This window comes from Macaca mulatta, chromosome X (assembly GCF_049350105.2).
Source record: "Macaca mulatta isolate MMU2019108-1 chromosome X, T2T-MMU8v2.0, whole genome shotgun sequence".
In the NCBI taxonomy this organism is placed as follows: Eukaryota; Metazoa; Chordata; class Mammalia; order Primates; family Cercopithecidae; genus Macaca; species Macaca mulatta.
The window spans coordinates 141,123,046-141,148,938 of NC_133426.1; the positions used below are offsets into that span (position 1 = coordinate 141,123,046).

The 25,893-nt window shown below is 42.5% G+C and overlaps 1 protein-coding gene and 1 pseudogene across 3 annotated transcripts in view; one reads left to right on the forward strand and one right to left on the reverse strand.

Moving 5' to 3' along the window:
• The window catches only part of PLAC1 (placenta enriched 1), a 198,337-nt gene that overhangs the window by 73,216 nt on the left and 99,228 nt on the right, over positions 1-25,893 (reverse strand). Inside the window, 1 exon segment of one of the 3 annotated variants that reach the window (NM_001194091.2) lies at positions 19,416-19,579. The exons of 1 other annotated variant lie outside the window; for it this stretch is intronic. The gene's annotated coding sequence lies outside the window, so the exon portion shown is untranslated. 3 annotated transcript variants of the gene reach the window in all.
• LOC707932 (small ribosomal subunit protein eS7 pseudogene) lies at positions 11,950-12,533 on the forward strand (annotated as a pseudogene).

A 25,893-nucleotide genomic window follows, 5' to 3' on the forward strand; every position in this document is an offset into this window, starting at 1 on the left:
GGCCCCAGTGTCTGCTGTTCCCTTCTTTGTGTCCATGTGTACTCAAAGTTTAGCTCCTACTTATCAGTGAGAACATGCAGTATTTGGTTTCCTGTGCCTGTGTTAGTTCACTTAGGATAATGCAAATGTCTTTATTTACTCAGTCAAGGAATTAGTCAATCAACAAGCATTTCCTAACATCCCCCAGGTACCCAGCATTTTGTATGCATCCATCACCTTGGCTACATCAACAATTTCTGACGACTCTTCTCAAAAGGCCATCTTCTTAAGCTGACATATGTCTACATGCTGGCTTCCATATTCCTAAAATCTTTGATATTTGGGGTTTCTTAGAAGGGCTGCCAATAAATTACAACTGGCTTTTTCTGATGAACAGTCCTTATAGAAGTAGAATATCCTTGAGACTAATTCCAGATGATTCTTGGATATGAACAGGAATGGAGATAGGAATAAACACTTGACTTAGCTGAAGAAAGGAACAAACATTGGGGCATGGTGGGGCGGTGGGTAGGGAAGGAAATAGTTCCCACTCTACACCTAGCTAGTTTACCACTTCCCACAACTACCCAGTTTGCCCACAGAATTGAGGCTGTTCTACTCTGACTTTTTCCAAGGTAAAATAATTGACTGAGGTGAAATTCACATAAAATTAACCATTTTAAACTGGATAATTCAGTGGCATTTAGTATATTCACATGTTGTATAACCATCACTTCTATCTAGTTCCAAAACATTTCCATCATTCCAAAGTAAAACCCCTTACCCATTAAGCAGATTCTTCTCATTTCTCCCAGGCCCTGGAAATCATCAGTGCCCCATCCCTACACATTTACCTATCCTGGATATTTCATGTAAATAAAATCATACAATATGAGGCCTCAGTGTCTGACTTCTGCCCTTTAGTATACTGTTTTCAAGGTTCATCCACATTGTAACCCATATCAGTAAGTTCATTCCTTTTTAGAGCTGAATAATATTCCACTGTATAGATATACCATATTTTTTGTTTATTCATCATGTGATGGATGTTTGGGTTGTTTTCACCTTTTGGCTATTGTGAGTAGTGCTGTTGTGAACACACGTGTACTTGTACTCGTCTGAGTCCCTGTTTTCGATTTTTGGGGAGTATATACCTAGAAGTGGAATTGTGGGGTCATATGGTAATTCCATGTTTAACTTTTTGAGGAACCATCAAACTATTTTTCTACCCTATTATTTTAATACCTTCAAGGATGAATAAACACTACAATAAAAGTGACCGATTCAAAGTCACTAGCATCTGTGAAGCTGACCTAGGTATGCCTGAGTTTTTGTCCCATGACTTTGGGAACTGCTTCAGGATTTCAGCTGCTTCAGAGACATCTTGACAAAGGTTGTTTCTGGGGGGTCCAATCAATGATCATCAGGGACTCAAGCATTTCCCTGAGATTGGCTCCTATGGAAGTTACTCAACATCATCTCCAGTCAATATGAAACATTTCTGGAACACCTCATCTAGCCTTCTTTCCTTCCATTCTTCCCTTCTCCTTTCTTTCCTTCTGTCCTTCCCTTCTTCTTTCTTTCTTTCCTTTATTCATCTAACAAATGTTTGTTGGGTACCTATCATATTTTAAGTAGTGTGCTAGATGTTAGGGGTACAGAGATAAATGAGATGCAGTTTCTGTCTCTGGGGCCACTGAAAATGCTGAAGAGATGGTACATACTCAAGTCAAGGTGCCAGATAGCATAGTAGCCAGGAGAGTTCCAAATGTGGACACTGTGTCCCACACAGACACCAGACTATAAGCTCCTCAAGGCAGTAACTGTGTCCTGTTCTTTGCTATATCCCTAGAGCCCAGCGCAGTGCCTGGAGCACATTTGCTGTCAGCAAAGCAACCTTAGAAAGGTGTGAGGTAGGGGGCCAGGTGCAGTGGCTCACACTTGTAATTCCAAAGGTTTGGGAGGCTGAGGTGGGAGGATCACTTGAGCCCAGGAGTTTGAGACCAGCCTGGGCAACATAGTGAGACCCTATCTCTACAAAGAAATACAAAATTAGCTGGCTATGGTTGCATGTGCCTGTAGTCCTAGCTACTCTGGAAACTGAGGCAAGAGGATTGATTGAGGCCACGAGTTTGCCTAGCCTGGGTGACATAGTGAGATCCCACCTCTCCAAAATAAAAAAATAAAAACCTAATTAACTGGGCATGGTGGCACCTGCCTGTAATCCCAGATACTCAGGAGGTTGAGGCAGGAAGATCACTGAACTCAGGAGTTTGAGGCTCCAGTGAGCTATGATCATACCACTGTACTCCAGCCTGGGCAACATAGTGAGATCCCATCTCTAAAAAAAAAAAAAAAAAAAGAAGAAGAAGAAGAAAAGGAAGAAAGAAAAGACTGAGATAAGCTGCCTGGCAGCATCAGTCCATCACCTTTCCCTAGCACCCCTGGGGCCTGCATGGTTCCCTGTAGCCATCTCTCTTTCCTTAGTTCTGTCTTAGGCAGGTAGTGCAGAGTGGGTATCCTTTGGGTCAAGTATTCTCTGACCTCCCTACAATTTCAGAATGAGTTTTCTTTCAGAAGTGTTTTTATATTTTCAGTTTCATGATGCCTTCCTCAAAGAGGAACCCAGATGATGTGAGGAAGTGAGACCATCTTTCCCAGGAAGTAAATTCACAGTGAGCAGGAAAACCCTCAGTCACCAGCTTGATGTTTGTCTCTAGAAATAGTCTTCTATCAGCCTGTAGCTTAGGGTGGAGGTGGGAGCTGAGATGTGGGCAGGAGCCAGCCCTGATGCTGATGGTGTTCCATGATTTGGGTATGCCTCTCTTTCAGTTCGTTCTGTGTTCTGCTTTCCTTGGACCTGAGTGCTAACCACAGAAGTTTCCAGAAGAAAACTGAGGGCAGCAGAGCATAGGTGTTGCCAATTTCATAAACTACTACTTCAGTTCACATTCTCGAAACACCTCCTGGACACAAGTAATAAAAAACTACAGGGTCAATGGGAAATAAGGGGAGGGAATTGAGAGGAAAGATGAATATAGAGGGAAAGGTGTTTCAGATGAGACTGGAAACAAGAGGAGTGGAAGTGGGGGAGAGGTAACCCAACCTTCACTGCAGAGAAGGAAAAGGCTCTCATGCAGGAAGCTGCTTTGAAATAAAAAAGCCCTGGGGGCAGCGTGCAGACTCTAACTCTGGTCAGTCTCAGCTCCTTTAGGGCCAACTCTTGGCCTTGTCCCCTTTCGGGTTGAACCCTCTAGATCCATGCTGGAGTGTACAGGTAGAATGCGCAGGACATGTCCCCAAAGGGTAGACAGACCATGGAATGACACATTTGAAGGGATTTGATTATGTTAAAAATCAAGAAACTAAAGCTACCAAGGATATTTTTTCCTTTTTTAAAAAAGACCCAAAACTTCAGGCAATAGACTGTACTAGGAGCTCCTTTGTGAGATCTACCTACCAGCTTATGGGTGGGTTGCTACCTCCAATAAAATTTCCATTTGAACTCCTATTGGGGATGGCAAGTATTAATACTATGTTAGGTGCTTGGGAGTACAATTATGAACCAGACATGGTCCCTGCCCTCAAGGAATTTGCAGTCTAATAGGGAAGAGAGATAAAGCAGACAGCTAATTATAACATGGAATGATGAGGTCTGGAAGTTGTTGCGGGAGGACAGAGGATGAGCATTTAAATCACTCTGAAGTGTCAGGGAAGGCTTCCTGAAAGACATGATGCATAAACTGAAGAATGAGTAGGAGTCAGCCAAGTTAAAGGGAAGGGAGAAAGGATATTCCAGACAGATGAGCTTTGCAGGAGTAAGGTATGCTAAGAAAGATTAAAGCAAAAATTTATAAAATACACAAACATCAAAAATGAAATGTTGATCAATACAAGCAAAAGCCAGCTCTTTGGAAAGACCATGAAAATAGGCAAAGATTAGCAAGTTTGCTAAACTAAAACAAACAAAACAAAAACAAACAAACAAAAAAAAACAACCACCACTCAAGAGTAAAAAGAGGCAGAGAAACGGAGAGGGAGAAAGATAGGGAGAGGGAGAAGAAGAAAAGGAGAGAGAGAGGACAGAACTGCATTTAGAATATATTAAAAATCAGATATGAAGGGTGCGACTAAACAAAAAATAAAAATAAAAAAGAATATATTGAAAAGTATAAGAGAATATTATTCTTAGTAATTGTGTAAGTCCTGGTATGGGTATAAAATTATGAATAATTGGCATTTTGTATTAATATTTATACTGATAAATTTGGAACATAGATGAAATAGACAATTTTCTGGGAGACTTTACCAAAATTGGCTTGAGAGCAAGATGAAAATCTGGCTATATCAACAAAACTAGAGAAGAAATGGAAATAGAATCAAAGATGTGTACACCTCAGCCCCCTTAACACACACAAGTAGGCTTTAAAGGTAAAGTGTACAACAGCTTTAAGGAACAGATAATCCCTTTACCAAACAAACAATTTCAAAAAAAAGATGAGAAGCTTCCAACTTATTTTCCAAAGATCATAACACCAATACCAAATTGTATGAGGACAGAAAACTAACTCTATACAAAACCCCTAAATAAATTATTACCAAATCAAATCTCGCACTTCGGAAAAAGAAGATTATACCATTACCAAGTAGGGTTTATCCCAGAAATTCAAGGCTGGTTCACCATTAGAAAATATACCAATGTAATTCATTATATTTGCATAATAAAGGAAAAGATAATATGATCATTTCAATAGATGCAGCAAAGATGTTTGCTATAACTGAGTTGAGTACTCATTTGCTCTTAGAAAGCTCTAAGAAAATTAGAAATACAAGGAAACTTTAACTTAATAAAAAGTACTTTCCAGAAAGGTACAGAAAACTTCATACTTAAAGAGGCAGCAAGTGTAGCAGAGTAGTTAAGAACACAGTCTCCAAAGCTAAGCAGTGGAGCTTTGAACACTTGTTGGTTGTGTGACCTTGGGCAAGTTACTTAGCTTTTCTATGCCTCAGTTTTCTTATCTGTAAAAGAGGAATAACAATAACAACAATAATAGTATCTATTTCATAACATTGTAGAAGGATTAAATAGCCTAATATTTGTAAAGTGTTCATAATAATGTTTCACACATAGAAGAATACACAAGTGTTTGTTAACAAATTTTGAAATATTAGATGTTTTCACCCTTAAAGTCAAGAACAAGACAGGAATGTTTATTTCTACTGCTACTCTGCTATTCAACATTTTACTAGAGCTCCAAGCCAATGCCATAGAATAAAAAATAGAATTAATAGCATCAGAAAGGAAGAAACAAAATCATCAATATTTGCAGATAATATAATCATCTAACAAAAAATGAAGTCTGTGTCTTGTCGGAAAGGAAGTAAAAGAAGGAAATGCTACTCTCTAGGGTATTCCAGTATCAACTTTTTTTTCTAGACATTTCTATAAATTGAACATTGAGTCCATCATCTTCCCTCCATGTCTACTGCTCTTCTTGACTCCCATTTTGCTGTCAACAGCACCACCACTTCCTTTTTTAAAATTTAATTTAATTTTAAGTTCTGAGATACATGTGCAGGATGTGCAGGTTTGTTACATAGGTAAACGTGTGCCGTGGTGGTTTGCTGCACCTATTAATCTATCACCTAGGTATTAAGCCCTGCATGCATTAGCTATTTATCCTGATGCTCTTCTCCCCCTGCCCGCCAGACAGGCCCCAGTGTACGTTGTTCCCCTGCCTGTGTCCATGTGTTTTCATTGTTCAGCTCCAACTTAGAAGCAAAAACAATGGCACTACCACTTTTGAAGTCACCTAGACTAAAAACTTTGGAAGACTCTTGGACTCTTCCTTCTCGTTCATCTCCCATATCCAATTACCTACTCTATCTGGTTAGTTTTTCCTACAAAATATTTTTCAAATGTTTTCTATTCTCACTCTCATGTCTCTAGTCCAGGTGTATATCAACTCATGCCTGAAATAATGGATATCCTCCAGTCCCTCTCCAAGTCACCAAGTGCTCCATAGGCCAATCCTATTCAAAGAGTACTATTGTCAAGTCACTCTCTTGCTTAAAAATCTCTAGTGGCTTCTCCCTTCCCATCATATCCAGTCTAAACTCCTCCACTTGGTAGCCTTTTACCATTTTGCTGCACCCAATCTGCACAGTTTATTTTCTCCTACTCACTTTATATGTATGTACCCTCTGATTTAGCAAGACCAGTGTTCTCAATATCCTCATCCACCTCCTTTCCTTTTTAATTCAGTACCTTTGTTTAATTCAGTGCCTTGTATTGTCCTGTCTCTCCCCCTGAGTGTCTCCAAATCTCCCCCATTTTTAATGGTTAGCTTAAATAGCACCAATTTTTACTTTCTCAAGTGAGATAATGGATACCATACTGTGTTCATTTAATCTTCTCAGCAACTTTTAAAGTACTTATTCATTTTCACCCCATTTTATGGATCACGTATAGTGATTTGCTCAAAGTTCGCATTGCTGATAATGGTGGATCTGGAATTCAAAGCCATGTTTACTGCCCAACCTCAGAGGTCATGCTCCTAACCACCCCCCTGTTCTGACTCTCTGGGATGCCTCCCCTGGCTGCCTCAACCCTCTCTGACCTTCTCTTCCTTTTCTTTGGCTGCTACGCATTATTGTGTAGTATGTACAAGTTTAGCTCCCAGCAAAACTGTAAGCTTTTGGAGGTCAGGATCCATTGACCCTGATCTCCTACTTCTCTGTCTCTTCCTCCCTACAAGAGCTGCACCACGATGCTTAGTTGGTTAACTGGTAAGGTTGATCAAATATAGCTAAATATATAGGAATTTGGCCTTGGTATCCAGTCTTCAAGAAACCTTTTGAGTAGCTTGAGGATAATGCAAGCCCTTCCCATTCAAGCCTGGGTTTTTAGGCCCAGAAAGGGAAAGGAGGAGTAGAATTATTTCATTTCCCAAGAAATTATTAAATTTCCCCTGGTCCCCTTCCCCGATGATCACGCTTCTCTCTGCATAGCTTAGGTCAATGTTGCATGACAAATCTTCCCTTTACATAATGGTTGGATCAGGCCAGATTTTGTTAGCATGTGCAAATAGAGCCAAACCTGTCAACTTACAATTGTGCAAAATCTGACTCCTGGGAATCTTCCAGAAGTGAGCCGGGGAAAACTAATATCTGTCCTACCTACCTCACAGGGTCATGGTGAGAATCAAATGAGATAATGGATATGAGCACACTTTGAAAAGTAGCAGTGAAAAGCAGCTTGCTTCTTGAGCCTGGAGTGGAGCAGTAGGAGCTCTTTGGTGATTTCAAGGCCAGGTGAAGGGTGGAGGCTCTTCTGAAATTCTTGGACTCATCATTTCCCAATGTTGTAAGACTTGCTTTCCGGCAATTCTTGGGAAATTTTACTTTATTGTGAGACTTCTTCAACTACATGGGAATTTGTCCTTGACTTCCCTTTTCCTTTTTCTAATTACCCTTACTCAACCAGTCCACAGTACTTTGAAAGATTCTACAAGATAAGCTAACTTTCCCTCCTTTTGGTGCGTTGAAGAGACAGTATTTTGCTGGTGGCTTACATTTAGATTTCGAATCTCTCTCCAACATCAGGAGCAAGTGATACAGGGAAAGCACACTCTGAGATTGATGGCTTCCATGATGGTCTATAAATGACAATTAGCCATTCAATATTATTGGATAAATAAGGAGTGCCTCTCTGCTTCCCCTGGAGAGACCAAATTCCCTCAGAATTCAAGTGTTAGAAGACACAAGAGAACCTAGAAGTCTAGAATGGAAGGCTAGTGGTGAGAGAGAAGATATTTTTGTAAGAAAGAAAGTTTTGGTTCAAAAGATTCCAATTCTGAAAGTGAAGGACTTTGGGGAAAGCCAGGGGAGAGTGAGCTCAGCTTGGACAGAGAAGAGGAAAGAGTGCCGACTGTGCAGGGACCTTGGCCAAAGGGCCCTGGATCAAGACTAGACTGGGCTTGCAGAGGTAGCCAGAGGTATTCTGACCAGGGAATTGAGCAAGATTTATTGCCTAAGTTGGCCTCAACTGGACAGAGTTTGGCTTCGGGTCTGTTTTGTGTGTTGGGCATGCATACGTACCTCCTTACCGTTGAAGCCTTCAGATAGTGAGCCATGTCCTCAGCAAAATGGGGCCAAAGGGAGGTTGCTGCTGGTGTAGGAAGTGGGGACAGAACCTGAGAAGCAAAGCTAGGGAAAGTACCCCTAGGCCTCCGAAGGTAGCCATGTAGGCAGGAAATAGCAGCCCTCTTGTCCCCCACAGCTCCTGGGCCACTGGCTGTCCTATCTACATTTGAACAATATGTACCCAGCAGACTGGGCAGCTGGCCAAGAAGCTCATTATTGTGCCCCATCCCGTGGCCTCCTGGGCAACCAGGTTCCATGCATCTTATTCCACTGCTCTGCTCTACTTTTGCTTCCATTATACTGACTCTCATGAGCTGCCGTGTTGAACTGAGGGAATGTTGTGGGCTTCTATGTGTGTGCATGCATGCATCCGTGTGTGTGTGTGCGTGTGTGTGTGTTTGTGTGTGTGTATTGGAGGGGTCCCGAGTGGCCCCCAGCCTCAGCCTCTCTGACTCCAGGCTTCGGAGGGTGCCTGTGCCTATGAACTTTGCTTGGCTAGCCTGCTGGATGGAGAGAGATGAGAGTAAACCCCTGCTGGTTCCGTCCCACACTCCCCGTTATGATAGGCAGTGAAGCAAATCACTTGGGCAATTGCCTGACCTTAATGGGATAGAAAGGGCTCCTCTCTTGCTTGAAAGGAACATCCAAGCATGTGCTTAGTGTTTAGTTTTCCTGGAAAAATAATTTTTCTGGCATGCTAAAGAGGGTGAATTTGCCTTCAGAAAGGATTGTGTCATATCCATAACCTTTGCAGCCTCTCTATCATTTCCAGGGATGAAAACTGCATTCAGGGGAAGACAAACCAAACATCTGCTAGGATAAGGTTTTAGTTTTCACTGCAAGAAAACTGTGTTGTGTAAAGAAAAATAGAGATACACTCTTAGGCCGTTCTTTGGGGGTAACTTAGCAACCCATCGAAATCAAGAGATTTTTGAAGGATACTGCAAAGTAGAATCAGGTCTGACTGTTCAGTGTTATGATTTTAAGGGCACTGAGTACAGACAGCACCCCACCCCTCACCTCCAGCACCCTGCCTGGAATTCCAGCTTTTAGAAATTCATTTCTTTGTATTTGAAAGACCTTATGTGTCTTCTGGAGTCACATGTTGAAAAGTAAAATATGCCTGGGAGGAATATCACCTAAAACCATATCAGCTGATAACAGCTATCTCTTCAGTGAAGATGGAGAGCCTGGGATGGGACAGAAAGATCTCTGGGAATAGCAGGAATAGGATGCCTGAGTGACAAGAGGGGACAAGGGAACGAAAGGGAAAATGGAAGGTTAGCAAGACATGGCTAACTTAAGACACCATAAATGGAAGGAACCTCATAGACCATCTATACCAATGCTTTTCAAAAAAAGAAAAAAAAAAAACATTTAAAAAACATGGAGGCTGGGTGCTCATGCCTGTAATCTCAGCACTTGGGGAGACTGACGTGGATGGATCACTTGAGGTCAGGAGTTCAAGACTAGCCTGGCCAACATGGCAAAACCCCGTCTCTACTAAAAATACAAAAATCAGCCCAGCATGGTGGCACATGTCTGTAGTCCCAGCTACTCGGGAGGCTGAGGCATGAGAATCTCTTGAACCCAGGAGGCAGAGGTTGCAGTGAGCCGAGATTGTGCCACGGCACTCCAGCCTGGGTGACAGAAAAAAAAGATTAAAAAATAAAAAACATTGGAACCCTCTGCTCAAACACAGAACCCCATTACGTATGAAATGAATACAAGCAGGGCTGCTCTGGTTAAAGTGGGGGCAAGAGCCTTGGGACCCAGTTTACTCAGACTCTCTACTGCTTAAGCTAAGAGAAAAGTGAGGCAGCACCACACTCATCCAGATAGTGAGAATCAATGGTTCAACATGAATTTTGTGGGCCAGTTTGTTAAATATAGCCATCATTAAAAATGAAATGATCTAAACTTACAATTAGGTTATGCTAAAGACAAAGCTGGCCGGGCGTAGTGGCTCACACCTGTAATTCCAACACTTTGGGAGGCCAAGGCGGGTGGATCACGAGGTCAGGAGTTTGAGACCAGCCTGGCCAACAGAGTGAAGCCCCGTCTCTACTAAAAATACAAAACATTAGCCAGGTGTGGTGGCGGGCGCCTGTAATCCCAGCTACTCGGGAGATGGAGGCAGGAGAATCACTTGAACCTGGGAAGCAGAGGTTGCAGTGAGCCGAGATAGCGCCACTGCACTCCAGGCGACAGTGGGAGACTATGTCTCAAAAAAAAAAAAAAAAAAAAACCAGACAAAGCTAATGAATACTCAAAACTCATCACTTCCTAATTATTTCACTACACTTATGTTACCTATGCTTTTGAAGTTATTTACATCTATTGTATCTGTGTGGCGGAAATACTCTACGATGCCATGCTGTTGCACATGTATTCCTGACTCCTTGTTCGGTGATGTCATGTCAGGAGCTTGAAACTGGCCATGGTGGGAGCATTTACACCATGGAAATCAGCAAACACTATAAACCAGCATTCCCCTCCCTGCTCAACTGAGGGAGGCAATTGTTGGACATCTGCCAGCATGCCACTGACTATACTATACTGTAAGTCCTCACTTCTTTGGAAGCTGTACTTCCAGCAACCTCAACCATGTGGAATGCAGCTTAGCACTAAGGAGGAAGAGAAAATACATCCAACTGGCCAACCATTATCACAAAACACATCCACTTTATACTCTGTGGGAGAGAAAAGCCACTGTAAGGCCCTAGCCTAGGCAAACATGTGTTAAATAACATGGCAGATAAGAAGTGCTAGCCCTCAGAAAATGATACCCCAAATGATGGTGCTTTGGCATGCTGAGTACTTTGAACTAAAGGAGACTGGAAGGTCTCAGTTGCCACCTCAGAAGCAAAGTCTCTCGCTGACCTTCTCCTACCCTCCCTGACCTTCTCCTACCCTCCTGTCTCCCGCCCCGGGTGAATCATAGAAACTGGAACCTCTATCCCCCAAGGCAACCCATACGATCTAGAAAGGTCACTTCTCCCTTGCAGACCCTCATGCCAGAGAGTTCCTGCCCTATACCCTGGAGGAAGGAATGCTACACAGAAAAGCCAAGAAGATTCTAAACAGACAAGACTTACTGGGTACCCTCTGCCTTCAGTCTGTTACCATTAGATCATACCCTTTGTCCAATCACATTTCTATACGTTCTTTATAGAACCTAAGCATAAAAATACACCATTTTCCCTGGGCCTTTGGGTCGTCATTTCTGAAAGCTCCCATGTCATGTAAAATTTGATTAAATAAGTTTGTTAAATGCTTTTCTCTTGTTAACTGTCTTTTGTTACAGGGTTAGGAAAGAGATCACATCTTTCTGCTCCTAAAGAAACAACACGGTGACAGCAGCACAGAGCGACAGCTGACACTGGGAAGTCTCGGCACCACAATCTGGAGCCTTTTATTATAAGGGCAAACAACCCAACTTATTCCCGAGACCCTCAAAGACCTCACTGCATCACAGCCCAGCACAGTTTAGGAAGTGGAAGTGTTCATTCTCTGACCCCCTCAAAATGGGCCAAATTATAGGCAGAACAAGCTCCATAAGAAGGCTCCAGGTCTGTCATGTCCACAGTACCCAACACAGTGCTTAGTGCATAGGAGGCCCTGAATAAACAAATATCTATTTAAAGAATTAAACCAATTTTCACAAGCAAACTCCTTGCCTCTTTTACCACTCTTTCCAGAAAAAGGACTCAGGACGTTTAGTTTCAGAAAGCAGTGGAGTCTGAATACATTTCAAAAAGCTATCTATCCCAAACTGTGAGACTTGGGTTTCTTCCTAAGCCAGTACTCAGCAAGGAGAAGCCCATGTTCAGTTTGAACACCAGGATCAAGAAGCCCAAAGGCAAGAAGCCAGACAAGTTCAAGTTCGGCATCTCCCAGGCTCTTCTGGAGCCAAAGATGAACGTGGACCTCAAGACTCAGCTCAGGGAGCTGAATATCATAGCAGCCAAGGAAACTGAAGTTGGTGGTAGTCAGAAAGCTATCATAATCTTTGTTCCTGTTTCTCAACTGAAATCTTCCCAGAAAATCCAAGTCTGGCTAGTACGTGAATTGGAGAAAGAGTTCAGTGAGAAGCATGTTGTCTTTATTACTCAGAGGAGAATTCTGCCTAAGCCAACTTGAAAAAGCCATACAAAAAATAAGCAAAAGCATCACGGGAGCCATACTCTGATAGCTGTGTACCATGTGATCTTGAGGACTTGATCTTTCCAAGTTAAATTGTGGGCAAGAGAATCCACTTGAAACTGGATGGCAGCTGCCTCGCAAAGGTTCATTTGGACAAAGCACAGCAGAACAATGTGGCACACAAGTTTGAAATTTTTTCTGGTGTCTATAAGAAGCTCATAGGTAATGATGTTAATTTTGAATTCCCAGAGTTTCACTTGTAAACAAAAATGACTAAATAAGGTATATTCACAGTAAAAACAAACAAACAAATAAAAACAACAAAAAACAAAACTGAGTTCCAAAAGGATTGATACCCAAAGGGGCCAAATGTCTACTCTTAGATAAATCTTTGGTATGAGAACTCTAATGCCCTAATCATGTCTGATAAACAGGAAATGGCTTTATCATGATGCGGAGCTGACTGTCAGCACCATGGGTTCTCCCAGCTGCCCCTACTCCAAACATCTCTGGCGTCCCTCTTCTCTCCCTTCTGTGCCTGTTCCCTTCACTTTCTAGTCTCTCACCCCTCTCACCTTCTGCCCCCTTTCTTCCTCTATCCTCCTCATGCCCTTGGCCTGCCAGTCATCCCCCACTTGGCCCTAAGCACCCACCAGGCCAAGTCCTGCCTGAGACCCTCAGGCTAGAGAGATTGCTTCCCCCATACCCAGACAAAATGTGTTCAGTAGACAAATGCTGTTGTCTCCAGCCTTTACAAAGGAAGCTCATCTAGAGCCAAATACTTTCCTTTTCTCATTTCTTAATTTCTATGGGGGGAGGAGGGTATCGTGTGGGTGTGTATATGAGTATCCCAGACGACTGTGCTGTATCCAAAGTACCTTTTATCCCTGTGTGTCCTTGCAGCCTACTTGGACCTATCTAAAGTTTATAGTATTGCAGCAGAGGAACTTGAGCCTATTTCCTGATTTTAATTAAGCCTTTTTGGGTTACAGTGACCCAGAGGCAACTATCTAGCTAGTTCAGGCAGACTCTGAAAAGAGCTTAGGCTGGAATTGCTGGGTGAACTGAAGGTTTTCCTCAGAAAACACCCACGTTGGCAAGTCATGTGGCTCAAATTGGATGGGTAGTTGGTAGGCTGCACTTTCTTTCTCTGGCGGCACGGTCAGTAATCCGACTATTGGTCTTCACGGACATTTTGGGGTCCTTCTAGAGGATCTTGTGGTTTGTGGCCAACCCTAGTGAAGTTTCTTATTTCTGTTCTCTGGTTCTACAGGCAATTGCCCCCAGGTGAGTGGTGCAGCTGGCCCTTGGTCAGGTTGACTCCACAGCAGGGCTATCCCAGGAAACCTCATTTGAAGATAAACCCCTCACCACAGGGGTTGAATCAATAGGGAGAGACAATTCAGAAGTGGGCTTGGGTTAGGAAAAGTAATCTGAAAGAGTCTAGCCGGCCAGCTGACTTCCAGAAGCTCTGCTGGAGCAGAGCAGTGTTGGCCAAGTTACTTAATCTCTCTGTGCCTCAGTTTCCACATCTGTAAAATTGGTTAACAATAACATCTACCTCACAGTGCTGTGGTAAGGATTAAATAAATGATATATCCAATATGCTTTCTCTAGCATCTGGCACATAATATGTGCTTTTAAAAGCATGGGGCGGGGGGTGGGGGTGGTTACAGAAAATCAAAATTGTGGATTTCTTAAGAGACATGGAAGAGCTGGAATAAACTGTCACGCAAAATCCTTGAGGCCTGATCCCCCAGATGTGAGGCCCACGACTGCTCTCTGCTATTGTGGTCCGTCAGTCTGTGTCACGCATAACGGGGCAGGTAGAAGTGTCCCTGGGCTAGCAGGCTCACTGAAAATTCAAAGCACATGCACTCAGCACAGTCATGGTAATAATAGTGGTAAGGAATTGGAAACTGTGGTGATGGCTTCCCGATTCCACAATCATTACAGTAAGGGTGTGCCTGTGGGGCCACATATGAAAAGAGTCCTGGCCCAGGCCCCTCATACACACTCCCCAGGCCCTCTCCTCAGGCCCGATGGCTCATCAATCTTATTCCTGAAGGTTCTACCAGTGGCTCAGGGAAGGCCTGGGCCTTCTTGACACCCTTCCCTCTCCTAACCACCTGCTCACCCTCCAGGTTTACAACAAAACCCAGACACATCACTACCCACCCTTCTCCATTTGGTTTTTAACCTTAAGTGAAAAGCTGCTTGTCTTAAAAAATTAGAGATCCTGTCTTTACCTCTGAGACACTTTGATTTAGAGAAGACAGGGGACTTCAGTGCTTCACACTGAAATGCAAACATTTCAGGCAGTGTGACAAGCCAATGCAGTCCTCTGCCATTGTGGGTCCCTAAAATGACATCAGGCCTTGCTCTACCTTGTCCCAATGCAGAGGGTGAGTTAGGCACAGAGCTGGGTTTTCTAGGACACCTGAAGAGATCAATTTAAGGTCAGCACATGGCTTCATGGGTCTGTGGGCACTCAAGTCCCCTCAGAGCTCTTGCTCTTGTCTCAGGATTGTTCTTAAAACATTGTGACTGGGAGTCCTAGGACTGCTTCTAGTAGGAGTTCAATTCCACAGACCATTAAAAAAGTCATTTCTTAGAAATTCAAGTCCATATCAGGAATGATAAAAGGATGGCTGTCTCCCAAGGTCTGCAAGCTGTGTAGGATTTAGCTGCAAATAAATAAAATAAATAAAGGAATCCAGTCCCTTTTTGTTAATTGTGCCAATACTTTCATTTTTCAGGCAATTTCAGTTCAGTCCAGATCTGGTTTCTGGAGTCACATTTTTCCAATCATCCTTCCCATTTGCAAGGAGGAGTCCAAGTATGTGATTTGAATTTGCCCAGGTGCTGGCAGTTAGGGAAGGTTTTCATATTCAAAGCTGCACATGCTTTGGAAATGTGACCCCAATGATTGCAAAAGGAGGCAATCATCTCTGGAGGGGAGGGGTTGGGGAAAGAAGCTCGTATGGGAGTTAGTGGGCTCCGTCCTTGGACTTCAGCATTTCTCAGGCGTCTTGCCTTCTCTGTCTATTCTCATGCCTTTAACTAGTACCGTTAGTGGAGCTTCCATCCTTCAGTGCAGTCCTGTCACTGGAGCCCCAGTCCTGGTTCTCCAACTGCGTATGGTAGCACTGCCCTAGCTGGAAAGCTTGTTAGACAAATACCCAAATGATTCTTATGATCAGGCAAGTTCAGTAAGCCTAGGCAATGTTTTTTCTACCCAGATGTTCCACCATCACCTGAAGCACAATATGATTAAAACCATACTCATCCTAAAAGCAATTCATCCTAAAAACTGTACTGAAAGAATGAGACAGATCTACACATGGTTATATGGAACAGTCAGGGTATGCCTGTGGGGTTCATACGAGAAGAGTCCTGGCCCAGGCCCCTCATGCACTTGCTGACTTCACCTCTCCCCAAGCCCAATAGCTCATCTCTCTCATTCCTGAAAGTTCTACCAGTGGCTCAGGGGCCATGGTGGCAGACCTAGGCCTTCCTGACACCTCCAGGAAGGCTCCTGAAGTGAAAAAAAAAGCAGGCTGCCGCCATTACAGTGGAATCTCGCTTAGCTGATGTCTGTGGGGCCAACTCTCACAATTAAAGGATGCTCTGCATTTCCTGTGTAAAATGCACTGATTGATACCCACAGTATTCTGGATGCACTTGGTCACGGCTCCCTAGTGGGTCCAAGCACTTCCACTTTTACTGATTTTTAATTAACTAACTACTCTCCCAGTTGAATAGATAAGAGAGTCTATTTGTAGCTAACAAAAAGATGCATAGCATGAACCTATTTTTTAACAGAATTTACAAACACATACATAGGCTTGTAAAATGCAGATAAAATTTCAAGAAACGTGACCAGTGGTTGCTCCTGGGAAGGCATATTGGGTGTCTGGGGTAGAAGGGTTCCCCCCATACCCTTTTTTACTGTTTTTTTTTTTTCACAATGTTCATGCATTATTTTTTCCAGAATTTTTATTTTGAAAACATTCAAACTTACAAATAGATCAAAGAAGTAGAACAATGAACATACATATAACCGCCAAGATTCCACAATTAACATTTCAACATAGTTGCTGTGTAGTTCTGTTTCTATCAGTCTATTTACACACACACACACACACACACACACACACATATTTGAAGGTCACAGGCATCATAACACATTCCCACTAAATTCTTCAGAATGACTTTTTAAAGAATAAGAAGATTCTCCCTCCTAACCACAAAATATTATCACAGCTAAGAAAATAAACAATAATCTCCTAATATAATTTAATTTTGAATCCTCCATATTCAAATTGCCCCAATATTCCCCAAATGTCTTTCGTAGCTTTGTAAAATCCAGAATCCAAAACCAAGGTTTGTGTATTGCATCTACTTATGTCCCTTTAGTGTCGTTTAATCTAGAACAGTGTGTGCTCCTAATTTTTGTGTGTGACACTGAATTTTTGAAGAGTTCAGGCTAGTCTTGTAGAATATCTCATATTCTGAATTTGTCTGTTTTCTCATGGTATGTGGGTTTTTCAAAAAAATTAAAAGATTTAATAGCAATAGTAATAAAAGAAACCAGGCTCTGTTTTATATAAACAGCAACCTTAAAATGAGTATGCTATCCCAATATGCCTAGTAGCAGCATTGCCCAGTCTTCTGGTTCCCATATCAGATTCTTTAATCATCCTGCTGTCTTTCTTTCTTCATATTCAGCCAGTTCCCAAGTCTGTGAATTTGCCCTTTGACATGCCTAACAGCTTAATGCCTTCTCTAGTCCCACCATGCCCCTACCCTGGATCAGGCCTTCAATACCTCAGCCCTAAAGTATTGCAACTGCCTCCTAATTGACCCCTCTAGTGCCAGAATCTTCCCCTGAACACCTGCTGCACTGTGAATATAGAAAACACACTGCCTTTTCTATGTCACTCCTATCTGGAAAACCATCGATGGCTATTGCCTATTTCCCATCTTTCTTCAGTCAGAGCCAGCTTTGAACATAGCCTTCAACACCAGACAGAGACAGATCTCTACCTAAATCCTAGCACTGCCAATTACTTGCTGAGTGGCCTTAGAGAAGTCACTAGGCTTATCTGGCCTTCCATTTTCTTATCTGTAAATTGGAAATAACAGTTGTCCCTACCTCTCAAGTTTGACCAGCATTTGCCCACAGAGCTCCCACCTTTTCTAGGGGTCACTCCAAGCCTCATCCTTTCTTTAAGTCTCAGCTGGAGCCTTGCCTCCTCCAGGAGGACTTCTTATTCACAGCAGCACCCCCTCTCTGAATGTCCACAGCACTTGTGGCCTACAGGAAATAATTTAGCAGATACTAGTCTTATTGCCCACTCATATTTACATTTTCATCTTTTTTTTCTTTTCTTTTTTGAGATGGGGTTGTGCTCTGTCCCCCAGGCTGGAGTGGAGTGGAGTGATGATAGCTCACTGCAGCTTCGATCTCCTGGGCTCAAGTGATCCTCCCATCTCAGCCTCCTGAGTAGCTAGGACCACAGGTGTGCACCACCAAGCCTGACTATTTTATTTTTAGTTTTTGTAGAGACAGTGTCTCCCTACATTGCTCAGGCTGGTCTTGAACTCCTGGGTTCAACAATCCTGCCTCGGCTTCCCAAAGTGTTGGGATTACAGAAATGAACCACCATGCCCAGCCTTTTTTTTTTTTTCCTTTTTTAACATTTGTGGACATTTTCATCTTATCTGCTCATTTGGATGGCCAGGGCCCTTTGAGAGCAGGAGTAGGTCTACCCATTGTTTCTCCTAGAGCCTCTTAGAGAGCCAGTGCTATGCTGAGCATTCAGCAGCTCAGAGCTGGCACTTGACCGTGAGAAGATGCTTTATTCATCTTTAGAGTCCTCCTTTCAACTCTGATTGTCTCTAACTCCAGTGAGACAGGAAGGACTAAGGGTTGCAACCATCATCCAAATAATCATAGTAATTCTACCTATTTATAGAGCACCGATTATGTATCCAGCACTTTGAATATATGGATGCTCCTTGACTTATGATGGGGCTATGTCCTGATAAACCCATCACAAATCAAAAATATCATAAATCAAAAATGCATTCAATACCCTAATAAACCTGTCATAATGTCAAAACATTGCAAGCCAAACAGTTGCAAGTTGGGGACTGTCTGTATATTCTACTTGATGCCAATTTAGCAGATGAAGAAACAAGCTCAGAGAGGATAAGCAACTTGCCCAGGGTCACTCAGCTATTAACTGCTGAAGCTGGAACTTGAACCCAAGTCTGTTTAAATACAGAGCCCATATTTGTTCCCTGCTGCCTCTGTAGTAACAGTGATCAGTATATTGACAGAATGAAGGACAAGTTATTAGAGCTGTTGGGATTAGAATGCAATTTATTCTAGTACTCTTTTTATAAATGAGAATGTCCATCCGGAGAGTAACATTGTGCTACCAGTGGTGGTGTAGCTTCTGACTCTGTTTCCTCTGAGAATCAAGGTACAGAGACATGCTTCTCTGTGGTCATGGGAGAGAATGAGACAAAGCAGCTCACAATGGATTTAGGGTCCCTGTCTCTTTCTCAAAGAGTCTGAAACTGATCATCTGGGTTAATGGGAACACACAGTTAAAAGCAATGATAAAGATAAGTAGGAGAGTAAAGGAAGAGAGAATGATGAGATGGCATGTAAACAGGGGAAAGAATAGGCAATTAGACTGGGAAATATGTGTTAAGGGGAATCCACATGAATCCCTAAAAAATACCCTGTGCAGTTGGGGAGTGGTGCATGTGTGAGTGTGTGTGTGTGTGTGTGTGTGTGTGTGTGTGTGTGTGTGTGTATGATATTGATTTTAGATCTACGTGTGTGTGTTCAATCTTTAGATTTAAATAAAGAACAGACCAAATTCAGAGTCTAACTGCCTCCTTCTCAGCAGCCACTTCATCACCCCCATGTCACATTTCCCAGCTGGAGGGCAATAATTGCACGGCCAGATCTGGCCCCATCTGGGAAACACCAGGGTCTTCCTGAATCGTCATATACCATACTGGCTGCCAAGACATAAGGTGACCTAAGTGAAGCTTTCATACAGGCCATGTGCACAGTCATAAAATCTTGAGAGAATGTGGCAACAGAGACAGACTTGACTTACCTGCCAAATTTCCAAAGGGAAGAAGGAACTTGCTGTGTCTGTATTTGCCCCCGGGATTGGAAAAATGTATCTCAGTCACTGGAACTGAAAGGGGGTGGCCTTTACCTTCATAGGAGAGTCACTCTCTATACAAATCCTTCTGATGGCTTGATATATGTGTGTGTCTTTATATAAATAGAGCTAGATACTGACTTTGCCAGATTGCATCAGCTACCTGCTTAACATTTTACTCTGGTGCTTTCGAAACAATACTCTGAAAGTCAGAATAATATGTGGCCTCTGCAGCATTTCCCAGTTTGGCATTTTGTTTACAGAGTAAAAGAAACCTACTCACCCTTGAGATCATCAGTGATTGAATGATACCTACTGTCATGTGTTAGAAACCATGTCACCTTGACAGAGCTCATTCACAGGAAGAAGGGTGGGGTAGAGGGTTACAACATGGTGGTGGTAATTCTTAGAGAAATCAAGCAGTGAGCTGGCCACTTGTAGTGCTTGCTGTTGCCAAGGCAGTCTTTCATGTCTTTATTCAGTAAACATATATCAAGTATATCAGGCACAGGGAATACAAAAACAAATAATATATATTCCTTCCCGCCAGGAGTCCAGCCTTTGTCCTGAGTTCTCTCAAGGAGCCCACTGCCAAATGAGAGGTAAGCCTCTTCAGGAAGAATGTTCAAGGAGAATGAGAACACATGGACACAGGGAGGGGAACAACACACATTGTGGCCTCTCAGGGGGCTGTGGGGGGTGGAGAGCATCAGGAAAAATACCTAATGCATGCTGGGCTTAATACGTAGGTGATGGTTTGATCGATGCAGCAAACCACCATGGCACATGTTTACTTACATAACAAACCTGCACATGTACCCCGAAACTTAAAATTAAAAAAAAAAAAGAATTTTTAGGGATTGCTCGTCAGTATGGTTGCCTGAGCTGTTGCAGGAAGCTCCTCTCCTGCTCCAAACACATTGTTTTTCGAAAAATTTAAATCTGTCATAGAGAGCAGAAGCAAAAATAAACATATTCTAGTGCCAGAAATGAAAAGAGAGCTCAAAGCCATAGCAGTAACTATACAGCCTACAGAAGAACCAAAGGTGGTCACACATCCTGGGCGAAGGGTTTGAATGGCAGGGTGGGAACGGGAGTGGAATCTGAGCTCCTATGGAAAGTTAGCAGTGGGAAGTGCTGGCCCATAAGTGGGGATGGGGGAAAAACACAGTTCAGAAGTGTACTGGCCACTTTGAGCTGAGAGTAGGCAGTCACATAACCCAAAGTACACAAGACTCCAAGGTAAAACAATTCCTGCCAAATAACAGTAATAACACTAGCCAAGTGCTTAATTATGTGCCAGACACTGTCCTAAGTGCTTGGCTTATATTATGTAGGTTGATGCAAAAGTAATTGTGGTTTTTGTCGTTGAAATAAATGGCAAAAACTGCAGTCATTTTCCACCAACCTAATAACTCATTTGTAGAACAGCCCTGTTTTCCAGATACTGAAACTGAAGAACAGAGAGATTAAATAACCTACCTAAGAACACACAGGTACTAAGTGGCAGAGCCAGAATTCAAACCCAGGTGGTATATAGCACATGAATCTGTGTTTGTATCTATGACTCAGGATGAATGCATAGCTAGAACTTACTAAGTCTGTGAGGAAATAAACCACCATAAGACTAGTGCAACCAATGGAAGAATTCATACCTTAAGAACCACAGCTCATAGGGAAATCTAAAAGGGATTTTAAAATAAGTATGCTGAAAATGTTCAAAGATTTTTTTTTTTTTTTTTTTTTTGAGACAGAGTCTTGCTATATCACCGAGGCTGGAGTGCAGTGGCACGATCTCGGCTCACTGCAACCTCCGCCTCCCGGGTTCAAGCAATTCTCCTGCTTCAGCCTCCTGAGTAGCTGGGATTACAGGTGCCTGCCATCATGCCCGGCTAATTTTTGTATTTTTTAGTAGAGATGGGATTTCATCATGTTGGCCAGGCTGGTCTTGAACTCCTGACCTCAGGTGATCCACCCGCCTCATCCTCCCAAAGTGCTGGGATTACAGGCGTGAGCCACCGTGCCTGACTGAAAGAGGTTTTAAAAAGGAATAGAAACTAGAAGGCAAGAATAGAATCGTTTGAAAAATACAGGTGAATGCAAAAAAGAACTGAAATATAGGCATTGCAATGGAAAAGAGAACACTCAACAGAGGGATTAAACAACAAACTAAACACAGTTGATGAGAGGATGAGTGAACCAGAAGATAGAGCTGAGGAAATTATCCAGAATGCAGAGCAGAGGAATAAAGAGATGAAAAATAAGAAAGGAGCCGGGCACGGTGGCTCACGCCTGTAATCCCAGCACTTTGGGAGGCCAAGGTAGATGGATCACGAGGTCAGGAGATCGACACCACGGTGAAACAGCATGTCTACTAAAAATACAAAAAATTAGCCAGGCATGGTGGCGGGCTATGGGCGAGGCTGAGGCAGGAGAATGGCGTGAACCCTGGAGGCGGAGCTTGCAGTGAGCCGAGATCGCGTCACTGCACTCCAGCCTGGGCGAAAGAGTGAGACTCCGTCTCAAGAAAAGAAAAAAAGAAAAAGAAAAATAAGAAAAGAAAGCTAAGCTACATGGAGGACAGAATGAGAAGTTCCAGTAAGTGTCCAGTTGGAGTTCCAGAAGGAGGGAAGAGAGAGAATGAGGAAGAGGCAGTATTTGAAAGATAACAGAGGATATTTTCTGGAGTTGTGGGAAACCATGAGTCCTCTAACTTCCTGTCTTAGTATCAGCCTCTGGAGCCTGCAGGTCTGTAGCTAGTCCTCATGGGAGGAGTCAGCCTCTTAGCTCTGCCACTGCTGTGATAATAGCTCAAGAGCACCAAGTTGTTTATATAAAGCAATGTTTCTCAATGTTGTTTTTGAAAAATTATCATCCCCTTCATCCCAGGAGCCTTTTAAGACGTCGTCTTTTCTTTTTTCTAATTTCTCCCCCCATTGAACTTTAATATCAAACATATGCTGTGTATCTGTGTATGTATTGTATGTGTACCTGTGCTTTGGGCAAGCATCCTATAGGATGTCCCCATCACCTGGAAGGAAGGGTGTTCTACTTCTTTTTGTCTCTTCCTTGGCATGGCTTTCTACTCATTCTTCAGGTGTCAGGTTAAATGCCACATCCTGAGCCTCCCAGAATAGATCAGGCCGCTATGTTATATGCTCTCCTTTAAGGTACTAATGTAAAGTATAAGTAAATAATAATCTGCATAATTACTTATTCAGTAGGGGCCATTTCTCTCTTGCATTCTGCTGTGTCCCTGGAGCTCAGTACACTGGCGGGCAGTTGATAGATGCTCAAATAGCTGAATAAATGAATGAGCACCATGAGTGGCATTACCTGAGCAGATGAGAGGAAAATCACAGCCCTGGGAGGAACCTTGGAAAGCTATTTTAACTCTTCCCCAGTTTATGGGCAGAAGTATTGTGTAACTACTTCTGAAAGAGCAAAGTATGTGCTTTTCTTAAAACCACACTACAGTAGTTCCTTTTTCCTTTAAATAGTTCTCATTATTTGGAAGCAAAAGGTGGTCAGGAAGCAGTTTAGAATAGAGACAGACCTCTTTTTGAAAATATGTAAAAATAACATCTAAAATCATTTCCTATTTTAGAAGAGCCAGGGAAACTCCCAGCTTCAAAGAAACCCTGTAGTAAATTCTTTTGTTACAAGGAATAATGGACCAAAATGAGTGAAGATTCTCTTTTTACCTACCTCCCAACAAAACGGGTTGAAATTTGTTATGGTCACAGTGGTGTGCTCATACCAACTCACAAGAGACAAATTAATTTTGAGAGCTGAGTTGTTAAATTCAGCCATTATTAGAAATTAAATTATATAACCTTGCAATTAAATAAATTATATGAAAAAACTAAGCTTGGCTGGGCGTGGTGGCTCATGCCTGTAATCCCAACACTTTAGGAGGCTGGGGCGGGACGATCACTCAAGCCAAGGAGTTCCAGACTAGTCTGGGCAACATAGGGAGACCCTATCTCTACAAAACATAATTTAAAAAAAATTAGCTGGGTGTGGTGCCACACACCTGTGGTCCCAGCTGAGGCAGGAGGATCATTTGAGCCCAGGAGGTCGAGGCTGCAGTGAGCTACGATCATGCCACTGCCCTCCAGCCTGGGTGACAGAATGAGACCCTGTCTCAAAAAATGAAACCAAAAAAACCCACAAAGCTAATACATATGTGAAACTCATCCCTTTCTAATTATTTTACTACATTTTGCTATTATCCATGCTCTTGAGGTTACTTATATCTTTTGTATCAGTATAGTGGAAATACTATATAATGTTCTGCCACTGGGCATCTCTCCCCAACTCCACATTCTGTGACATCAAGTTGTGTAGCCTGAAGTTGGCCATGGTAGGACTATTTATGTCACGGAAACTGGCAAATGCTACAAAGCAGTGCTTAATCTATTGTTGTGTTGATTGTCTTGACCAAGAGTTGAGAACTTTCCCCACAGTCTGTTTTTGTGTAGCCCACAAGCAAAGGATGATTTTTACATTTTTAAAGTGTTGTTAAAAAAAAAATGACTATGTGGCCACAAAGCTTGAAATGCTTAGCCAGGCGCAGTGGCTCATGCCTGTAATCCTAGCACTTTGGGAAGCTGAAGCAGGTGGATTGCTTGAGCCCAGTAGTTCGAGACTAGCCTGCTCAACATGATAAAACCTCATCTCTACAAAAAAACATAAAAAGCGTCCAGGCATAGTGATGCACGACTATAGTCCCAACTACTTGGGGCTGAGGCAGGAGAATTGCTTGAACTTGGGAGGCAGAGTTTGCAATGAGCTGAGATCATGCCACTACACTCCAGCCTCAGTGACAGAGCGAAACCCTGTCTCAAACAAACAAACAAACAAACAAAAAAGCCTAAAATATTTACTATCTGGCTCTTTAACAAAATATGTTTGACCACCCCTGAACTAGGCTTAAGAAAGATGGAAGAAATGTTAATAGTACAGCTGAAACTTGAAAATTGTGTTGTCTCTGTAGCTGTTATATTGTAAACAACACAAAAAATTTGAGGAAATATCCTTCCAGTATTTAAAGACGATTATCTGATTTAGTAAAGAAGTCATTTATGTCACTATGTGAATCAGAGAAATTTTGACATGCATTTTGTTGTTTTGCTTTTGTCTTAATCATAAATGTAAACCAATGTATCAACCAATACTTACGTCAGAATCATGCTTGTTTGTTAATTGCCACCTTAGGTTGGATATGGATACAAGAGTTAGGTAAAAATGAACTAAAGCATGAGTATGAATGTTAATTAGCTGTATGAAATTTACAAGAATGAATATTGTATATTTTATTATTTTTGGATCACATGCCACACATTTAAAATAAAGGTGTGTGTGTGCATGCGCGCATGCACACGTGCATGCGCGCATGCACACGTGCATGCGCAGATTGTTAAGCATTTACCAGAACACACTGGTAAGGAGGGGCATAGGTCTGAGAGGATTCTTTGAGTCTTTGAATAGGTTCATGGTCCCTTTTCTTCAGGGGTTCTGAGCAAAGTTCCTAACCTGAAAACAAACACACATCTGAGCCATCTTAAGGCATTTGAGTTATGGCTGCAAGTTCTAACCCTCTTCATTTGATCATGGTGATGGGGGAGGCTGTCTAGTCCTTGAGGCCTTGAGCTGCCTGGGAAAGTCTTCAGGAAAAGATAACATTTCACTTTGGTGACAAATTTGTTGATTTTACAGATAACATCCACATTTTGCCCTCGAGGAGCATTCAACAAGGACATTGGTTTTTATGTTTTTCTCTAAACAGTCATTAGTACAAATTAATAAATCTTTTTGTTGAGGGAACATTGGGCTATATTTCATCTTTGTTCCGCTAACAGAAAAAAAAAAAGAAAGAAAAGAAATGTGTTTCCTTGGGTTCAGGATATAAAGAACAAGAGACTTTGAAGTTATATGGATCTGGCGTGTGCCTGTAAGTCATACCAAGGACACAGGACACTGGTTATGCGCATGAGCAGAGCACATGTGAATGTGTCCTTGCTTTCTCTGGCAGTGGAATTTAGAAACCTCTAGAACAGAGGTTCTCAAACTTACGGGTGCCTCAGAATCACCTGGAGGGCCTGTTAAAACACAGATGACTGGGTCTCACTCCCAGAGTTTCTTTCACTATGTCCCTGGTGGGGGCCCCAATTTGCATTTCTAACCAGTTCCCCGGAGATGCTAATGCTGATGCTGTTGGTCCGGGAGCCACACTTTGAGAACCAGCAGTCTAGGAAGAAAGCTCCAGTTTTTCACATGCCTGGTTTTGATTATATTCTGCCTTGAGATGTTTCCTACAGGGTCACTTTGACAGTTTGTGGTCATCTAAGCAAGCTGGAAGATGCGTTTCTCTCATAATTCACACAACTGCCAGGCAAAAAGCTTGGCTGCTCTGACTGCTCTA